This window comes from Oxyura jamaicensis, chromosome 6 (assembly GCF_011077185.1).
Source record: "Oxyura jamaicensis isolate SHBP4307 breed ruddy duck chromosome 6, BPBGC_Ojam_1.0, whole genome shotgun sequence".
In the NCBI taxonomy this organism is placed as follows: Eukaryota; Metazoa; Chordata; class Aves; order Anseriformes; family Anatidae; genus Oxyura; species Oxyura jamaicensis.
This window is the reverse complement of record NC_048898.1, coordinates 34873289-34879393: the sequence shown is the minus strand read 5'-3', so window position 1 is coordinate 34879393 and position 6105 is coordinate 34873289. Positions and strand designations below refer to the sequence as shown.

At 43.6% G+C, this 6105-nt stretch overlaps 1 long non-coding RNA gene across 1 annotated transcript; it reads right to left on the bottom strand.

Annotated features, from left to right (window-relative positions):
* On the bottom strand, nt 1-5092 carry LOC118169376. The gene is made up of 3 exons (XR_004752055.1): nt 5012-5092; nt 514-618; nt 1-404 (listed from the first exon to the last, which is right to left on the bottom strand). It is a non-coding gene; the product is annotated as an uncharacterized LOC118169376 (long non-coding RNA).
* Nucleotides 5093-6105: the final 1013 nt, after the last annotated feature.

Here is a 6105-nt window from a genome sequence, read left to right as displayed (position 1 = left end):
GGGTTGCTCCGATCATCATTTCACCACTCCCTCACCTCTCAAGAAGACACCACCCAGGCAGCCCTCATGGTTAGCAGCTGTGCCAATGGCAAGAAATGACTGCTAGATAAGGTTAACATTCACTCGAAGTTGATGTAATTTGCATTAAAAAATTAGTAGCAATGAGCACATTAATTGGTAATCAGCACAAATGTTGGCCTGTTTTAGACCTCTCGTAGCCCAGGAGCCCTGCCTGCCGGCACATAAGCAAAATTGCTCAGGCGCTAAGGTGGATTATTCCCCTCAGACACTTGGAAATGATTTGCTAACCAGAAAGGCAAGCACTGCTTAAATGTTATTGTGGAGGACCCAATGCAAGGCACCACGGCAGTTCTGGGAATGCTCCACCGGGACGTGGCTGCAATCTGCAAGAAAAGAGGAAGGAAAACCACATTGATCTTTACCATAATTCACAGACCAATATTTCTACTTTTCCACATTACCCAGACATGGAAACAAAAACTGTGGGTTTACCTGAGGTCAGACTCTAATCCAACAACTGTAATCTAACAATGTCTAATGAGAAGCTGGAGGTAGCTTGGGAGGCAGCTGGGAGGGAAAGGTGAAATCCCGCAGCTGCTGTTAAAATAAAAAATTCTCTTTGACCATCTCTTCCACTTAGTTCTGAAAATGCTATTAAATTACTGCATTCCCTCTGAATTTGCCAGGGAAAAAACATCCAAGAGCTGTGTTCCTGAAATTGTAACAATCTTAATTGGTTAAATACTAATTATCTCCCAACTCTTCAGCATTTATCTGAGATACTGCAGCAGTAAGAGTAATTAGCTCACAATTGCTAGATTCTCTCTCAACAGTTCAGGCTGGCAATAAGGTGTTGATAGTGAGAAATGATCACTTCAAATGTTTAAAAAAATAGTTGCCAGAAGAGAACTTTTTTTAAAAAAAAAAAAAAAAAAAAAAAAAATTAAAAGGGAAGGCACACAATAACACCCCGTGTGTGCTTGCTGCTTGCAGGGACAGTGAAGGTGGCATTTGGGGATGCAGCACGAGGACCATGCGGCCACAGAAAGCTTCAGTTCAACGTGGGGACTCGTGTGTAGGTCACCTCCGCCCCCAGGACAACCCAACACTTCCTATGGCAAAGCCTCGGGCTCTCCAAAGCTGCATTTCTGGGGCGACAACTCAGTCCTGACTGGAGCCCAACAGTGGGCTCCAGTGGGAACTAATCTGAATATTTCATGTTTTAAATGGACGAGTAATTTTCTTCAGCTTCGATTAAAAGCAATGGTTACAGCAGTATTCCCATTCCCAGCTGAAAACAATTACTAAGTGGTTAAGGAGACTTTTGGAGCACCTTAAAAAACCTGCAAGTCTCCCAGCTGAGAAGGGAGTCAGAACAGCCACAAAACTGCCTTGCCACACACTTCTTCCAATTAAAAACTTACTATCAATCAAACTGGGACTCTCAAGGCAAGAAAGGATGCAGACATACCTGGGATCTGCTTTAAAGCATGGAAATTTATTTTTTTTTTAATTCTCTGCAGATACTGGTGGTCAGGCTGTTGAGAAAGATTCCTGTCTGTCTGCTCAATTTCTTCTTACATCTTTAATAAAAAGAACTACAAGAAAAAGGATTCTGAAAATCTCCTGATTCTTGCTTTGCTCCCTGGGGTACCCACACCATGACAACACTTTTTATACAGAAAGGGACACCACTCTCTGGGGCACCTCAAGGGACTTCCTGATGTTCTGATAGCACAGTGTCTAATTGCTGATGTTAACTATACTCCAGGTTAATGAACGGGGAAGATTTTTGTATGACAGATCCTAAGTCACTCTTCTTTTCCCCAAATATCCAAAGCATCATTCAGTACTGTCCCGTTAGGCTCACTCCATCCGTACGTTTACCATCTGCAGTCACCTACAGAACTCACACACCACTTTGGCCAAATAGGTTTGGAATAGAACTTTTTATAAAAAAAAATACTGAGAAAAACAGCAATTCCCTCATCCATCTTTTCTACGGATTTTGTCAAATACTCATTATTTTAAAAGAAAATCCTTTCATAAGGATGACTTATGACATACCCACTTTCTTCAGGTTCTCCCTTTATCCTCCAAACTGATTTCAAATTCTCCTCTCCTGACATTTTGTGCTATTAAGTAGTCATTTATTACGACTGTTGTTTCACACCTTCAAAATACACAACATGAGTTTATCAATTACAATTATTGTGAGCATCCCTTTTGCTTTTTTCCTCAGAGGCATGTGTTAATTAAATCTAAGAAATGAAGGGATTGTGCCATATTTTCATAACCTTTGTGTCTTCATATGCATAACAAGCACAATACTGATTTAAGTAGTCTTTTTCTTCTTCCTTTAAGAAAGACAAAAGCAAATTCTATTAATCCTTAAGTATATTCACTTTCAGTAGTTCGAAGCACAGAGCATCTTGAAATGAATTTAAACATCTCTCTGATCATCATTCAATAGCTCAGTGAGTTTCAGCTTGTTCAGAGCCTTTTATTATTATTATCATTATTATTTTTCTCTTCACTTTAAGGTTAGACAAAGCCAGATTTTGTAAACAGGGGCTCTCAAGAACAGAATAACCCCCTGTAAATACATGGACTGTACAAAAGGCATAAGTAACTCCTGCAGGATGTCATCATCAAGGCAAAGGTACAGCTGAGCTCTGGAAACCTCTCACTGCTCTCCCTCCACCTGCTGGGGCAGGAGGATGCTTCCTCCCACACCTCAGCCCTTCAGCTCAGACAGTGTTAAAACAGGATCAGACAATAAGTTAATCATTTTCCTTTCACTAATGAGGTTTTATAATGCATTTTCTTTGTTTTGAATAATTGAAACTGTCATTGCGGTAGGTCATCAGATATCCCATCCACCTCAGAAGCCTCCCTGTAACAGCCTCAAGCTCTATCTGTTAAAAAGTTAATCAAGCTGAAATGTCATGGAATTTAATAACTACCAAGGAAGAGTTTTTAAGTTCAAAATACCACTAATTATGTTATTTTCCAACAGGAAATAGGCTTTATGGTAATTGACCAAGTATTGTTTTCAGTGACACTGGGCCATTTATTTTTGTTCATCCCGGCTTTGCTCTTTCCCCAGTTGGGAACAGATCTAAACCGAAGCAGGCACCTGAAGCGAGTGTAACTGCACACCCACATGGCTCAGACTCAGTGGTTACCAGCTTCCTTGCTCTCCCCAGTTCCCTTTTATTGAGAGACTTTATTTCCACACCCCAAGTGTCCTGCAGCTGGAGTCTCTAAACTCTTGACTTGACAGCTGAGACAGATGACTAAAGGCAGCCACTGACATTTGAAAGTATTCGTAATAAAGACATTTGAATAAAATCAAGGCACAAGCACAAAGACAGGCTGCAGTGTCTTTAAGGCAGCAGTGCTTACAGAATTGTGTGCTATCACACAATAACAGGCAGTAACGGTTTCTGGCAACTTTAGAAAAACACTTCTAAATAAATAAATAAGTGTTCCACCGTGAACATACTTTTGATAGCAACCAGCTATTCACAGACAAGTGTGAATCCCATGTGGCTTTGTGAATTTTAAATGACTCTATCTGATGTTAGGAGCAGAGACAGAGCCAACACTAAGCATGTGCAGGGTGGGCACAAAATACATGGCAAGAGAATAACACAAAATCTATATCACATTGATTGGAGTTTTGGCGTTAAACACATTATTCTACAATGCAGAACAACAAAGTTATTCCTTTCTCTTCTTAAAAGAAACAAAAACCTCAATGCAAAGCGTGGCATTCAGTTTAATTGCATATGAGCATTAGAATGCTGACTGCAGAAAAATAATAAACAGTATCCCATATGGCTATCAGTGTTTTAATTTAGCAATAAATAAAATGCAGAAGAGAAACTCCAAGGTAATAAACATTTTTCACCTGCGCCCTTAGCATTTTACCACAGCATTACAATACGTTATGGATTGTTTGGTGTTCGTTGACATAAAGGCACAAGCCAACCTATTTTAATCTACTGGAAATATGAAGGTTACTGGCTGGTCGGGGAGGTGGACAGGAAACAGAAATGGGTGCTGTTGTGAACCCTCACGGGCGGACGAGATGCAGGCAGGACAAAACGTTTGTGCACTACCTGTGCAGCTCCAGCGCGGTGGGCAGCATCGCCCCAGCTCTGCTGGCAGCTCACAGCCCCGCTGCACCTCAACAGACACTCCATGTGCAGCTTGCTTCCTTAGGCTGAGTGTTAATGACATGTTGGTGTGACGTGCAGCTGGATGTCCATCAGACACTTCACCAGGCATGCTGGTGCTTGCAGGGAGCCGGTTTGATAGCAGAACATCATCCAGTGAGAGTTAAGAAGTCCCAGCAGTGATTGAGAGCACCAGTGGAAAATGCCCCAGGACAGTCTCCAGCCTCAGTACCAAGGGCAGGTGTTTCCTAGGAGTACTTTTCTCTGTTACTTTCAGCCCAGCTTTAAATGCAGGTCTCCAACAACATCCCCCAAGGCCTTTTTTTTTTTTTTTTTTTTTTTTTCCCAAAAGTTCAGCTTTTGCTTAAACCTTCCTTTTCTCCACCCCATTAAACATAGTTATATCCCTTTCACTCTAAATCTTCTTCACAGGGATTTTACCTCCTCCACCTTGTGTCTGTCACTAAGATCCAAATTTCACGTGAACAGTCAGGAGGAATATCTATGAAGCGAGGAAAGTCAGAGTGTCACGGAATTAGATTTACACAAATCTAATGTAGCAGTAATTAAGGATTTATTATATGCCTTTATAGGAAATAACTTGATCACATTATGTGATTCTTAACAGCATTTAATCAGTATCTGAGTATTAGTCAATGATCTGAGGGAATTTGCTCCAATACAAACAACGACTTAGTTCCAGAGTTGAGAATGGCAAGGTTCACCCCAGACTTACTGCAGGGTCCCGGGGGAGCTCGAACCCCAAGCGTGCTCTTCCCAAATCCCCCTTAAGGTGAATTACTCACCCTTCTCTCTCATCAGCATTTGGACAAGCTCGTTCCTCGAGGAGCCGGCCCTGAGAGCCTGGGGGAGACGGGGGTGCAGCCTGCTGCGGTCCCTGGAGAGCTCGAAGAGCTCATGCTTGGGTCGCTATTCATAGGAGGGCAATGCCAGTGTCTCTTGGCCAGTAATCTTCTGGGATTCAGGTGTTTTGTTTAGAAATCAAGTTGCACAGTCCCCATCCCCTTAGCCCTTAATTGTGGCCTTGGCAATTAGTCACACAGCAGTGGCTGTGGTCAGGGTGAGGCCTGACCACTGGGGCCTGTGTCACACAGGGCCGGTGCTAAGGGAGCCGGGGCAGCCTCGGGCTCCACCGCGAGTAACAGAGGAATGGTGTCGAGATGAATTTTCCTTTGATTATAGAGAAGAAAGGGTTGAGGCACCATATTTATTAGATAAAGTGACTGATTTGCAGTCAAGCTCAGATCCCTTCATTCCTTCCCATGAGAGATTTCATGGCAATGAGCTCTGCCTGCGGCCCTGCTGCTAACAAGCTCTCCGGCTCGGGAGGATCACCTGGAGGCCTGCTGTGCCCCAAGGCCTGAGCCAGACCTGTGCCCAGTCAGCACACGTCTCTCCCTTGCTTTCCTGCCGCAGGTGGCCTGTATCCACTTTGTGTGTTTTCACTGCAGAAGAAACACCACTTGAAGCGAGACACTGCCTGCAGGATTTTGTCCTGAGCCTATGTAACAGCACACAGCTCCTGCTTCTTGTCCTTCAGGCTGCTCAGCTTAACTGCAGCTCCTTCCCACACGCTGGAGCAAAACATGAAAGAAAGCCTTTGCAATCACCAACACCCCAACCAGGAAAGGGGAATCAACCCCTGTGAGTTCGTCAGTAATTAACTCCATCTGATCAGCCTCGTTTTACCCCGTGGCAGCTGTGCAGACGGGCAGGGGGCAGGCTGTGGCTCAGACCCTGTGCTGGTTGCACAGGGACCCCCCTCCAAGCCCGCAGGCCCTCGTGGGCTCACTGTCCCAGTTTATGGCTCTCTATGAAGGCTGCTCTGTTTTCACCATACCAATTCCCTGTTTATACTTCTTTTATTTTTCTAAACTCT